At 41.6% G+C, this 15,636-nt stretch overlaps 1 protein-coding gene across 1 annotated transcript in view; it reads right to left on the bottom strand.

The window, feature by feature from the left end:
- CFAP20DC (CFAP20 domain containing) overlaps positions 1-12,790 on the bottom strand; it is an 88,118-nt gene extending 75,328 nt beyond the window's left edge. The window contains exon 1 of the mRNA XM_071439473.1: positions 12,436-12,790. The gene's annotated coding sequence lies outside the window, so the exon portion shown is untranslated. The remainder of the gene's footprint in view (positions 1-12,435) is intronic.
- Between the last annotated feature and the right edge of the window lie 2,846 nt (positions 12,791-15,636).

Below are 15,636 nucleotides of genomic sequence, written 5' to 3'. Positions count from 1 at the left end.
TGCACACCTGGGCACACCCGGGCACACCCAGACACACCCCTGCACACTCGGGCACACCCGGGCACACCCAGGCACACCCGGGCACACTCCTGCACACCCGGGCACACTCAGACACACTCCTGCACACCTGGGCACACCCGGGCACACTCATGCACACCCGGGCACACCCGGGCACACTCAGGCACACCCGGGCACACCCGGGCACACTCCTGCACACCCGGGCACACCCATGCACACCCGGGCACACTCAGACACACTCATGCACACCCGGGCACACCCGGGCACACTCAGGCACACCCGGGCACACTCAGGCACACTCCTGCACACCTGGGCACACCCGGGCACACTCAGGCACACCCGGGCACACCCAGGCACACTCGGGCACACCCGGGCACACCCGGACACACTCAGGCACACCCGGACACACTCAGGCACACCCAGGCACACTCGGGCACACTCCTGCACACCCGTGCACACTCCTGCACACCCGTGCACACTCATGCACACCCGGGCACACCCGTGCACACTCAGGCACACCCGGGCACACCCGGGCACACCCGGGCACACTCAGGCACACTCCCGCACACCCAGGCACACCCAGACACACTCGGGCACACTCCTGCACACCCGGGCACACTCCTGCACACCCGGGCACACTCAGGCACACTCCTGCACACCCGGGCACACTCAGGCACACCCGGGCACACCCGGGCACACTCCTGCACACCCGGGCACACCCGGGCACACTCGGGCACACTCCTGCACACCCGGGCACACTCAGACAGGGTGTGCAGGAGTGTGCCCGGGCACACTCAGACACACCCGGGCACACCCAGGCACACCCAGGCACACTCATGCACACCTGGGCACACCCGGGCACACTCATGCACACCCGGGCACACCCGGGCACACTCAGGCACACCCAGGCACACTCGGGCACACTCCTGCACACCCGGGCACACCCGGGCACACTCAGACACACCCGGGCACACCCGGGCACACCCAGGCACACTCATGCACACCTGGGCACACCTGGGCACACTCCTGCACACTCAGACACACCCATGCACACCCGGGCACACTCAGACACACTCATGCACACCTGGGCACACCCGGGCACACCCAGGCACACCCCTGCACACTCAGACACACCCGGGCACACCCGGGCACACCCGGGCACACTCTGGCACACTCGGGCACACCCGGGCACACCCATGCACACCCGGGCACACCCAGGCACACTCAGACACACTCCTGCACACCCGGGCACACTCCTGCACACCCATGCACACCCAGGCACACTCATACACACTCCTGCAGTCCCGTGCACACTCATGCACACCTGGGCACACTCCTGCACACTCCTGCACACCCGGGCACACTCCTGCACACCCAGGCACACTCATGCACATAATACTCATAAGAAAGAAAGTTGCAAAGCAAGTAAAGAATCATGTGAGGGTTTGAGAGCTACAGGAGACACTATAAAATTTTAATTGAAGGACTAGGCTACTGTACATTTTTTAAGGACTGGTCTTCTGACTAATTTTTTGGTATTTTTGTTCACATAATTTTCCCAAAAAGGAGATGTGTACATGTGAAATATACAGATGAAAGAGCTCTCTGCAGGAGTAGTCTGTCAGCTAGGAAGAAGTGGATGAACTTAAGGCCTGGCGTAGAGAAAATCAGATGAAATTCACTGCTGTGTGGTGCAAGGTCATGCATTTGGAGACGAGTAAGTTGCAAGCTTGTGTATGGGAAATGACTGAGGAAGCAAAAGTGCTGAAGCTAAAGAGCAGTGTTGGCAAAAGGACAAATGAGCATAAAGCAATCATAAATACAATTAAATCTGGAAACTAGAAGGACATTTTTAGTTGTTGATTAAGTAAAATTCTGGAACAGTTTTCCCATGAGAATTGTAAGGGCAAAGAAAAATTAAATTAACAGAGGGGAGATTTAGATAATATGTTAGGAAGAAATTATTTGCTAAGAAGGTGGTGACAAACTGGATCAGGTTACCCAGAGAAATTGTGGATACCCCATCCGTTGGAGTGTTCAAGACCAGTTTGATAGAGACCTGAGCAACCTGGCCTGGTGGAAGGGTGTCTCTCCATGGCAGGGGAGTTGGAAGAAGAAGATTTTTAAGGTCCCTTCCAACCTAAACCATTCTATGATTCTGTGATACCAAGTTCTGCTTATTCCTCAAACCTTACATGTAGCTTCTTCTGCTAATTCTTTATTTAATATAAGTAAAACAAACTTAAGAACTTTTTTTCACAAAGGCACCCTGAGACATGCAGTGACAAGTTTGTGGGACATCTGTTTGGACTGAGGAGGAGTTGGATATTTGAGAGTAATTGATTAATGGATTCACTGTGCTTCTTGTAGTTGTGCCACCACTGCAAAATGAGAGTGAAGGGCGAAAAATGCTTTGCATCTGTCAAGGCCAGCGTGCCAGTGTGTGGAGATCACAGCAGGGAGAACAGGACTAGCCAGTACAAAATGTTTCTTTGCTCTTGTATCCTTTTAAAAGATTCTTTTCATGTTTTAGTCCCATGCAAAGAGCCAGACCCTCATTTGTGGCTCTATATGAAGGTGACTTAATGTCCATCTTTATGCCACAAGTACCCTGAAGCTTCTACCAGCTTCTGCTGCACTTCTGGAGAAAGCTCTCCTCCCTTCATTTCTCTGCCAGTGTCTGTAGAGGCTGTGCTGACAGCTTAGGGCTGAAGCACGTTTGGGATGCTTTGGAAATGTTCATTTTCTTGCCAGTGAGTGGCTAATGGGCTTTGGGGCTGCTTGAAGCCATTAGAACAATGAATGGCAGCTGGCGAGCAAGGCGGGATCAGGCTCAGTGGGGAGAGGGATCTTTTTGTATAGCCCTGGGTGATTGAGAGGAGAATGAGGCCTCTGTCTCCTGTGGCTTCTCTGCAAGGTCCTGCAAATCCAACAGCATTTTCCCATAAGGATGAGAAGGAATGCTTTGGGGGAAAACTCTGAGGTTCAGGCAAGAAAGTCAACTGTCTTTCAGGCCATATTTTGGTTGTGTGGGGGGCATTGGCACTGACTTGAAATGTGAAAGAGGTCCCTGTAAAGAGCTACAGAAATGAGGCATTTTGCACTGGGTTTCCTGCTGTGATCCCTATACTCTGGCACTGCAGCCATGGCAGATGCATGGCATTTTGTTCCCTCATTTTCACTCAGTGGCTGGGATATCCACTACATCAGACACTGAGTACCTATTATGCACACTCTCAAATCCACTCAGTTCTTTCTCTCAGGAAATATGTTGTAGAGATTCTGGCTTCTTTGGGATATTTTTTTTGTTTCTTGGTGCAGGATATCTACCTTTTCATTGTTTAAATTACTGACAAGCTAATCCAGAACTTTACACGTTTCTTTTATTAACTTCTGTTGTACATGTTATGTGTTCCATGGTGTCCCCTGCAATCTGCTCACAGTGACTTTATCAGAGATCTGTGACCTTCTGGATCTGCTGGGGACGATCCTTCACACTCTGGTCCACAACAGAGAAGGACTCAAAGGAAATGGGAGTTTGATGTGTTCTATGTTCTGTGTCACTAGCTCCTGATTTGCTCACTGTATTTCCCAAATCCTGCTCTCAGCACCACTTACAAGCTACATCGTTTCAATATATGCCCCTACTATTCTCCTAGAGCTTATGCCCCAATTATATTCATTGTGTATTGGTGTTTGTCTTTCAGACAAACAACTAATTCTTTTCCTACTTATGCATAATGATTTTAAATAAACAAACACACAAACACAAACCAAAAAAACATGTCTTATTTTCTAAGTTTAATTTTCATTTTTGCATCTTAACTCGCAAAGGTAACAGGCAGTGAAAATTTGGTACTTAACCGCCCCCCCATAGTCTACTTTTAGAGGATTATTGCCAACACTTGTTTTGCAGATGTATGCTGATGATTTGCAGAAGCCTCTGTTTTCATGGCTGCTACATCTGAGTGGCTATCAGTACATGAATTACACATTTTGTGTACTAGCAATGTATTAATTTCACACTAGAATCTGTAAAGATATTATATTTACAGATAAAACATAATTTCTCACACCTCCAAAAATGAACATTAATTCTTTTCACTTCAGAAAGAATGTGAAAGGATTTGTTGCATTTCATAAGAAGAAAAATGAATCTGGCTCCTATATGGAAGACCTAGTCCATTAACATACCAGTATAGTCTTACAATTTTTTTCATGATTCTATATTAATATAGAACTCTGCAATGTGAATTTTTTCTCTATGGAAATATGGGATGTATTTACTTAAGCAAATCTGGTCCCAGAGCTCCCTACTGCATCACATCATCCCTTTAGATTGGGTTCTTCCAGGTGGTAATACTTGCATAACTGTAAAATATTCTGATATTTTATAATTTGTCTCAAGTTGAGGATGAACTGTAATTCATCTTGTTTGATGAGAAGCTTTATGAGAAGGATGCATTTGCATAAATATACCATTGCCATTTTACTACATCCCACTAGGTTTTTCCTTTTCTTAAACAATGAGCTGAAGTGACAAAAGTGATATATCTATTGAATTGCATTCCATGATAGCACATGACACATTTCTGACACTTGAATCCTTTCTTATAAGCCACTCATCCTATAATGTGAGTGTATGACTGAGTGCTGGTCAAATGGCTTCCCCAGTGCTCTGCATTTTTAAAGCTTTGAGATTTTGATTTCTGCTTTCAGGCAGCTCTTCTCTCCAGTGTAATAAGTAGCACTCATTGCCCTGTTTAGCTAGTATGGCTAATCAACTATTAACAAGAATGATTTTAAGTTATTTTGGTAGAGTACAAGCTTTGAGTTTGATTTATATTAATTTTTTGGGGCATACAATTCCCAGTGTGTCCCAGCTGTTTGAACAGCTCCCTGAAGTCTCTGAATCTTCACTTTATATTGCAAATCTAAAAATATTAATGTAAGTACAAATTGAAAGCATCCAAATGTCCAGAATGGACCTGGTGGTTTGCTGTTTATCACTTTCTAACTTGAACAATCTGTTTAGGGATCAGAACAGCAGTGATATCTTTGATTTAAATGATCAGTGACCCTCAGTGGATATCCACTAAAGGGTTCCTGGAGTGGGCAAGTTGCAATGATCTAGACAAAAGATAGATTTTTTTTTTTTCTGGTAAATGGTAACTATGGTAATGGGGGTTGGTTTGTCAAAGAAAAGACTTTGTTCTCATGGCCAAATTTATTTGTAAAAATATCTTCCTTGCAAACAGATAAATTAATCTCTGTCCTTGCTGGTTGTGATACTCCATGGCAGAAAGCATCCATCATATCTTTGCTACAGCCAGCAGTGTGTGCTTCATTGAATGGTAGACTAAGCCCATTAGACCTTTATACTTTTTCTTTGGCTAATTTACCCAGCAAATTTCATTATCAAATATACATTGCAGTAGCACCTCCTGGAAACTATTACCTCCTTGTCGCTTGTTGACACATTTATAAGTGCATAAAGACCTTTCAGTAAGTCAGAATCTTTTCAGGGAAATGGAATTTATTTAATGTGATGTTTATATGAGCATGGAGATAGAGAGCTCCATGTATTAATCAGTTCATTGCTGCTGTTGCTTCAAAAATAATTAATCTGTCAGATGAATGTTTTCTACTCATGAAATCAAATGCTCCTTTCTCTTTTTTTTTTTTTTTTTTCTTTTTCCTGAGGTGTCTGTCTCTAGTATAAACATAGATATCATTTTCTACAACACTTGACAAGGCAACCTTCATTCTGTTCATGCACCTCTGGTATATCCCTTATTAGATATTTGCACTTGCTTTTTGGTTTAACGAAATCACACTCCTTAAATTTCATTTCTCCCAGCAAAAGCTTTGAGATTAAGGTCTATTCTATGCACATTTCTTACAAAGATGTCACACTTTGTGCAGAAAGCTGTTTCAAATGCAGAAACAGTTTCTTGGCCCTGCTGATTTTAGTGTAATAGTGTGTGTCTTTCCACACCAGAAAAGGTGTCCATATGGATTTCCAGAAGCTCTGGTGGTGATTCTACAGTTAGGGTCTGCACTTTGTTTAAATGAAGACCAGCATTTATCTTATACAGAAAATGCAGTGATAATTTATCTGGATACTCATTAAAATAAATCCATCATTTTTTTTGGGAATTAACATGAAGTGAAAATGGATTTTTAATAATATTTAGTGTCTAGTTTCCAACTTTTTTTGCCAGGCAAAATACTCTGAACTTCTCAAGCTCATGAAATTAATGATTTTATACTTCTTGAATTTTTGTTTAGAATAAATGATGATTTTCCACTTTTTGGAAAATGATTTGCACTTGTGCTTGTTGAAATGTAAAGATGCTGAGGATGTTATTTGGTAATATCCTCTTCTATAAAGAAGGTCCCTCTTTCCTCATTGCTGGTAATCTACTGCTCTTGTTGCTGTTAAAGCAGGAGGTGGCTCTCAGCTGGTGCTCTGGAGAAGGAAGGGTCTACATGAAGAGTGGTGATTGGAGGACAGGTGAAGAAGGAATGGTTGTCCCTTAAATATAAGGGGAAAAATCCAGATAAAGATAGTTTGTCTTTTGTAGACATGAGGTTTGGAGACCCTGGAAAAGTTGAGTGAAGCTTCTCCAGAGAAAAGGGATACAGCTGAAAAATAATTCAACATTCTGTTAATTGAGTGGGCATTAAATACAGGACAAAGCAGCTCTTTCTTCTCATAATTTCATGTTTCTAATGACACAGAGTGTTCTGCTGGAGGTCTCTCAGAGTAAGAAAAATATACACTAATTCTCATCAGAAAAGGTAGTGCCTGAGTGAAGACATGCACGTACAGAAGTAGGTTAAGGAAATGTCTGCTGTTAAGGATTTTCATTTTCACTGGAGGGATTTAATATTGGGATATTGTGTAAATTATTCTCTATGTATGTGTTTAACTTGTATAGATAAAAAATAACTTAGATGAAATGAAACAAAAAGAACCTACATTTTTAAAGTGAACAAATTTCTCTGATAATGTACTTTAAAAACACCTATGACCTACAGCATATTTAATATTCAATACTGTCCTAATACTCACTGGCATTAATAATTCTATCACTACTCTGTGTAAAATAATGTTAGGGTTCTCATTTCATTTATATTAATAACACTAATTGTACTAGTATAAATGTATATATTAAAATGATTCATGAGTCTGTGTTGAGATGAGTAGGTTTTTGTTGGATTAAGTTAAAAAGGGCTATAGAATTAATTTCATTGGAGTAAGGTCATGGCACTGTCGTTATAAAACTGCTTAAGAAAACTAATTGCTGGGTGATACCTGGGTGAAGTTATGAACAGTTTTGAGGAAAATAGTGTCCTGGAAATCTCACTGAGGGTCCACAGTATTTACAGAATATAAGCCCTGTGAGAGGACAATGCCTCTGATGGTGGGCAAAGCTTTGTTCACATTTTAGGCTGCTAAATGACACATGCATGAATGAGTCCCCTCAGCTCAGGAATGCTGTTGGACACAGTGCCCATGCAGCTCTCTGTGGGTGTTTCTTCCTTCCCTGCACAAAGCTCTGTCCCTCTGGGGGAGTCTTGCCTCAACACATCTTGACTTTGACTCATCACAGTGTTTTATGCAGCTAAAAATCTGGTTCCAGCTATCCTTTATGCAGCTGCCTTGGCTTACTAGCCAGTACTTCTTGAGTATTTAAGAAGATTTTATAGGTTTTGAGGGGAAGAGGAGGGAGCCTGACACAGCTGGCAGCTTTGCTGGCTGTGTGTCACAGGAGTGGCAGTCGCCTGTGTCTGTGCCAGGCCTCCCTGGCATCGGCTCTTTGGTCACCACATTCTCATGGCTCTTTGTGGCCACTTAGTCAAACAGAACTTTGAGCAATTACTAAAGTGAAGAATGCAAATGTTCTCTACAATTCAGGATTCAGTCTTGCTTCCATAACTATCAGTGGGAAATTTCCTACTGAAATGAATATAGCTGATTGTATGTGAAACATTTTCTGTACTCTGGAAATGCTGAGCTTTAATAAGAATTATTTTTTTAAATCCTGGCCACTTTTTTCCTATTGATTTCCAAGTTAAATAGATAGAAAATAGATATTTTTATCCAATGTAGTACAAAGAGTGTGAGGGTGTGGAGAAATATTCAAAAACACACTTTCCACCACTTTCATTTATCACTACTAGGGCTTTGTAATGGGATGTAATTTTACATTTTTATTCAAAGTGTTTTTAATCTATATTTTTAAAATCTCAAAGTGAATACATAAATTAATCAGCTCCTGTAATCCATTCATGTGTGACTGCTATGTTCACTGAAGGTCTCTGGAAAAATTGAATCACTTTATTCAACATCCAATCCTACATTAGATATTAGTAATTCCAGAATGTTTCACTCCCTTAAATTGTACTCTTAACTGGGTATGTTTGTCATTCTCACTCTTTTTGTGGTGTCACCAAAGCCTGCACATCTACAGTCCTATATTTGAGAATAATAGATGTCATTAAATGTGTAGAGGATTGTTTCTGTTGGTCATTATTTTTGCAGATTGGGTTGCCTGTAATGTCTTGCAGAAGAACTTAATGATTCTTCTCCTCTAATTCTGCTCTTTGAGCAATCCAACATAGAATTTCCCTTTCTTACATGTGATCCTTTGCAGATTGCTTTATCAACAATCCTCCTGCCTGCTCCATTGCCTCAACTCATCCTCGAGTTGTTCCAAGCCTTCCTCTCTGCAAGATGGAAAGCTGTGGTGAGTACAAGTGGGTCTGGCAGGAAGTCATGTCACATCTTGCTGGGGCAGGGAAAATCTCATAAGAAAAAATTTGCATTTGGATGTTGGCTAATTGACATATGCTACAGCTGCAGAGCAGTGGGGTCTACCTGGCTGTCAGGGAGAAGAAGAGGAGAGCAGCTGACACCTCTAGAGCTTTATCCAAGCTGTCCACATATGCTGACAGGCAGCAGTGACATATGCTTTTTTGCTGTCAAAATTCAGGCTTTCCTCTACAATTATAATGCTAAAAAATATGTATTATACACTCAGGTTCTGGGTGCCAGTTCTGTGATTCAGTGTGGCGAATGAGAGATGAAGATCAATAAGAGTTTGACTTTTGTTTATTGTCATTTCTATGGGAGAAAATGATTTATTTAAATGTCAGAAACTCAAATTTACGCATGTCTTTAGAGATGAAAAATGGAACCAAACTACATGTCCTCTTTGCTCTACTAGAAATTGATGAAATAAAATTGCAAAATAGCCCTCATCACCACCAGAGAAATTATTAATAACTGGTTAGACCAAGAGTAGAGATGTGATTGGATGGCAAGGAGTTCAAATTTTGTTCTCAGGCTTGAGAGTTAACATTAAATTCAGCAGGGTTGCATATTTTTACTGAAATTTGGGAGTTCTGACACTGCTAATGGTTTGAATAGTTTTTTACTCATTACTACTGTAATTTTAATATAATTTCATTAATTGAATTGCTAAATGCAATGGTACTAATTCCTCATGACACCTGTTCTCCAGAAACTGAAATTAAAGTTAAAATCAGAAAAGTGTGAGTAGGTTCAATTCTTATTAAAGTACCAGCCATAGAAAATAGGGATGGATGGGGCTGAAATAAGGAGGTGTAGAGCTGGAACTGAAGGACAGTAACACAAGAGGACATTCTGAGCTGCTGTGGGGAAGCAAATGGTACTGGCTGAAGACTTTCAAAAAGGGCATAAAGATATTCCTCCCACCCAGACCTCAGTGCTTGTTCCACCACGCAACTGCTCTCAAGCAGCTAAGAAAATCTTCCTGCACTGAAACTTTTCCTGTCTTTCTCTAGTTACAAGATCTCTGGTTACAATGCAGAGACAAGAAATCTTGCTGCATTTTCTCCAGTTTATTAACTGAGGTGTCCCTCTAGGGAACTTCACATGCCTTGTGGTAGCTGTAATCAGGAGGTCTCCTTTGGTGTACCTCACAGGGACAGTCAAGAGTCTGCTTGCAATCCAGAACATGTCCTGTGTGGTCTACCAAACCTTCTGGAGAGGATTTCTAGAGAAGAGAGAGCAGTAATTGGCTATTCATAGTTTCTGACATTAGACTTTCCCATGTTGTTTTTCCACACTAACCTGGACAGCTGCTTAGCTGCTTTGGTACAGCTTCAGGAGGCTCTTAGTGGAGAGTAGTTTTGTTCTGTGTGCTGTTGAGGAATACATCCCATGCAGGTAGCTTGGTGTGCAGCTGCAGGTTGAGCTCTGGGTGACAGGAGCCCCAGGCAAGAGGCTGACAACCGTGACTGGACACTCAGAGACACAACAGGAGCTGATGACCCCAGACTTTTGTGTGCTCAGACTGTAAGAGTATAAAATCTATGGCTTCTTTTGTTCAGGGTCCCTCCTTGGAGGCACCCAGCTTGAGCTCAAGGTGTTATTTATTGTTGCAGCATGATTAAATTATTTTAAAATTGAGATATCTGAGGCTCTGCTATGGGAAACCTTGTGTTGAGCAGAAAGGGAAACTTTCTGCTCAACTCTGTCTGACTATGTGACTGTAGGGTTTGTAGCTCTTTAGGGGCCTCAGTCCCAGCTCAGGTGGTGTGAATGTGGCTGCCAGAGTGGCTCCAGGACTGACAGACAGGGAAGTTTCCTTCACAGTGGTTGAGCATGTGTCAGTCAGAAGCATATATTGATTCAAACCCTTCCAGTGCTCAGTGATCTACCTGCTGGTCTCTCATAGACAAAGTTGTAGATGCATGCAAGAAAACTTAAACTTAGTTACTAAGACATGGCTCTGATGATTTTTAATTTCATGCCTGATACACAGAGCAAAAAGCAAACTGTTTTGGCTGAAAATCACTTCTTCTATGTCTGCTCTCTGAGCAAGGTCAGAGTGTTGTTCCACCTCATGAGTGCATTTACATCTCTCAGATTGAGAATGTCAGAATTGGGCAATATGTAGGAAATGTTGGTTGGCATTGGGTCAGATGGTGATACAATTCCAATCCTTTGGTTTGCCTCACATGTCCACCTATATAACATAAAACAATGGTAGCCAGAAAAAAAGGACTTGAAATAACTCAAATGGAGAGAAGATAAGGAATATGTGCGAGATACATAATGCAAGAAATAATTCTTTTGTGGTGAAATGTATGTGCTGTGTTGACTACAATTAAAATAGCACCTGCCCAGATGCAAACTGGACATAGCTATGTTTGCATATGTGTGTGTCTATATACAGTAATAGAAAGAGAAAAATAATGTAGAGCTTGCAAGTGAGTAAATTGATGGGTACATGGATTTCAGCTTTGGGTTTTAGGAAAGTACACAGAACACCTGCTAACAGAGAACTGGGAAAATCTAGATGGAGAGATACTAGAGGATAGAGGCAAGATTTTGCTGCTTTAATACAAGTCTCCATCTGGCCAGTATTACTGTGTGCCTGAATACTTAATACTACTTATAAAAATTGTGATTTTAGTTATCTTCTGGCTAGTTCTCTGTTCTCTTCCCTCTTTGGAATTTGGCAGAAGGTCCATTTACATGAAACAGTAATTTGTATCCTTGAAGACTGAGCATTTCAGTCAAAACTGCATGTTCTGCAAAGCCAGCTTTGGCAATATCATGCTCCTTGGCCAAGCCCTTTGCCTTTGGTTGGCTAACCCTACACCAGGATCACAGAGCTGATTTCCTCAGCCAGCTGAGTTTCATTCATTGGTGCTACAGGGAACAGTGCTACCAGCACCCTTCCCTGGTCCTGGCACTTCTCTGCTTTGGGCAGCTGGTGTTGATGTAGTGATATTTGGATATTTGAGTAGCCACAAATATTGGAGAGGAGTTAAAAGCAGCAGCAGTGCTCAACTCTGAAACCTCCTTTTGCTGTCGTTAAGAGGTAACTATGGTAACTTTTTGCTACAGTGCCTCCGTCTGGGTGATAAAGATAGACAAATTTTGGGCACCAAAATTTCATTCCATTTTAGAGATGATTTGCAGAGTTCAATGTGAACCACTGAGTCATTCAAAAATCATTGAGAGGGTGTTCTAGTTTTGCATCAGCAGCAGGCTCTCAGGCTGTAACATCCAAGCTTGTCATTCTAGCTTCTAGAGCCATTACTGATTGATCCCTGTATCATTTCTCCCTGGAGTTTCTGATTCACTCTTTAGTTACAGACGAGATTTTATTAAAGGCTGTTTTTCTTGCTGAGGAGTTTTTATTAAAGGTTGTTTTTCTTGCTCCCTCTAAAGGAAAGTCCTTCCAAAGACAGGATTGTTGGCACATATGAATTGTGTAATGCTGAACTGATAGATGAGCTGTCATCAGGGTACAAACCTGTGACTGTTAGAACAAAGGTTGGCAAATTCAAATGGGAAATAAAGTAATTTTTTTTTAAAAGCAAGGGAAATTAATAATTGAAACAACTCACCTATGGATCCAGTCAGGAACAGATGTCTTCCTAAAAGCTGTGCCCCAGTTCAACAAGATGTTATTGAGCTCCATGCAGTAATCCACTGGTGAAATTCTCTAGGCTACATTTGGCAGAGGTCAAGAGCAGAGGATTCAATGGTATCTGCTGAATCAATAAAGCAAAACCAAATTGCCTCTGAAGGAGCAGCAAACAGCTTTTCTCTGTAGATCAGGTGTTAAAGCAGAGAAATGTAGCATTTGACAAGTGTGCTGTATATAGTAATTAAATAGCTTCTATGCTTATTTTCAACTTTCTACTCCCTCTTCTCAACTGCATTTTTTATCCTATATTTTCTCCCTTCATTTTCTCCTTTTTTATCACTTTCTATTCCAGAGCTTTCAAATTGGAGCTGAACTTTTGAACCATACATGGAGTTTGTTTGTGTTTAATCACCAGCACACACTGTAGTGCTCCATCGCATGACAATTTTAGAGCAGACATCCCAAAATTCCAATATACGGATGGAATGGACAACCTTTAGGATTGAAACTGTTTAAAATACCATAGAAAAAGAAATTATAGCGACAAATCATAATGATTCAACTCATTAACTGGTGGCAGCCCAGGGCATGTGCTAGCAATTGCAGCATTTGTATCAAAGGGAGGTGGGCTGAGTTTGAACTGCTGGCTGCAGTTCAGATGAATTTCACTTTGTGAGTGAGGTCCTCTCTTCCTGCAGGGAATGGGAACTGTTACCTTCTGCTAGAGCCTTGGCTTCTACTGACCAAAACACCGTTCAGCCTGCATGAGTGTAGACTATTGCAGGTGCTCAAGCAGTAGGACCTCATTTACATGGTGCTATTTTCTGGTGTGAACGTAGCAACAAACTCGGGGGGTCTCTGCAGGGCATTCTGCTATGAGCTTTATGCATTGCCGGTGTGTGTTTTCTTCTGCTTGTTTGTATCCATTCTTCTGTTGTCTCACATGACAAACCAGTCTGTAAGCTGCTCTGAGACAGCAGGTACTGTCTTTCTGTTCTGTCTTTTTAATATACAGGACTTGTAATGCCTGACTGTGAGTCCTAAGTGTTATGATTGTAATTTCAATAACACTTCAGTTACTTTGGCAGTGATTAACTGGGCCAGGCTATTGATACCAAGTTAACCACATTCGCATCCTGAATCTTTCAAACAGCAAGTTGCAGCATAATGGCCTGAAATTTCCCTGTCTGAAAATAATTTATCAGTATTAAATGTATTTTTTAATTAAATGTAATAATTTCTTTCAGGCATTTCAAAGACTTCCAGTTTCCCAGTTATTAACCTTGCTGCTCTATTTTTATGTATATAATAATGATTTATGATATATTATTTGTAATAGGCTTATTTACTTTTTATGGCAGTCAGAGCACCATAGATCCCATCTTATTATACAGCCCTTATTCCACTGGCATGGGAATGTGCATAGTTCTCAAGTGGAAACAGCTATTGCTGTCATCTAATCTGAATTACAAGTGACTTCTGTCTTTGAGTCTATCTCCAAATCCCTCCCATACTGTCCCACTTACTACACCTGCCTTCCCACATCAACAGACCAGTAGCACATTCCTTGGTCATTCCAAGAGGAATTACCAGCTTCTTTGTTGGCAGCATTCGCATTCTTGTAGGATACAGCTCTGTCAACCAGCCCGTTGCTAAGCACTATTTTGCCTGCCTACACTGAAGTCTCTTATGTTAAACATTGTTTCAGGGATAAATTCTTTTTCTGTGATACCTAAGAGTACCTGGAAATATTAGAAGTCTCTGTCTGCTCCTAATGCCCTGGTAACACCATCTCTCCTACCTGTACACTCCCAAAACTCCCAGTGGAAATGTCAGAACTTACCTGCAGCTCCACAAGAGCTGCTGCAAAGCTGGTGCTGGTCACAATTCAGCAAAATCATGTAGGTACCCAACTCTGACATTAGCCTGGAGAGTCATTAGCCTTGAGATGCAGTTGGGTGTAAATGCTTTCTAAATGAAGTGTTCTTGTTATGGATGAGCAGGAGTCTCATAATCTGGCTGATGGCCAGGACCCAGAGACCAGGGAGCCAGAAGAGTTTGCCTCCAACATCTGTTTCCAGTGTGTCTGCCTAACTCTCAATTTATCAACCCTTCACATTGTCAAGTTAAAAAAATGCATAAAATAATTGGATTATATATTAAGACTCTTGAGAGAGTTGCTTATTGACCTTCTTCTACTCCAGTGAATTTAGCTGTGAAAAATTGGGTAAAAAGCAGGGCCTTGCTGAAAGCGCGATATTACATCTGAGCAGGGCATTCTTGGATAAGCAGAAATTACTGTGTAACTAACAAAATGTGAAGAAATAAGATCCAAATTTAAGTGTGGAAATTGTGGAGTGTAGAAGTGATTGCTTTTATAAATACTTTTAAATGCATATTTGCACTCTGGGTTTCACTATAAATTGTAATGAAGTGCCTTTAAGTTCAGATGTGAATAAGGCCAAATGTTATTTGGGAAAAAAAAAACAAACCCAAAACCTTTGAAAAAACAATCTTCTAAGTGAAAATAACTGTGTTTTACCTCCTAAACATAGCTGGTTTGGTTCTGAATATCACAGAATATCACAGCTGTCTGATTCTTGTGCTAAGCATTTGCTTTAACCTTTTGGACCTTCCTTGTCATTCATGCTTGATATAAACTAAAGCTACACAAAAAATAGTGGATTTTAAAAATCTCATACATTCTGTCTGTAATTATCCTGGTGGCATGGTGTGACTAGCTGATTCAATTGTTATTGAGATGAATATGAGCTGTTAGTAGACCAAGGTTCAGTGAATACATTAAATCTTGAGGCCTCAATCAATTACCTGTTTCCTCATAGCAGTGTCTAGGATGCCTGGAAAATAAGAAGTATCAGAGATGATTAGAAAATACCTCCTTGGATGTAAAATGTCTCTCAAAAGTTGAATATCAATTTGAGAAGCACTTTTACTGGTGATTTATTAAGTTTAACTTGTTTTTTTCTATTACAAGAGAAAGCAGAATGTTGCCCTCTTTTCCATGGTCAGTGTGCTAAGGAGGGACTGGCTAAGCTGTGACACTGACACAACCTGCTTTGTGGCTGGACTGGGTTACCAGCACACAGCAGCCTTGTCCAAACAGGAGCAGGACACCTCTTTTTTTCCTGCCAGAATCCACTTTGTAAGTAGGGCCCAG

This window comes from Agelaius tricolor, unplaced genomic scaffold, assembly GCF_023055355.1.
Source record: "Agelaius tricolor isolate 1412-34295 unplaced genomic scaffold, bAgeTri1.0.p SCAF_14, whole genome shotgun sequence".
In the NCBI taxonomy this organism is placed as follows: domain Eukaryota; kingdom Metazoa; phylum Chordata; class Aves; order Passeriformes; family Icteridae; genus Agelaius; species Agelaius tricolor.
The sequence above is the reverse complement of the archived record's forward strand: the minus strand, read 5'-3'. Positions and strand labels throughout refer to the sequence as shown.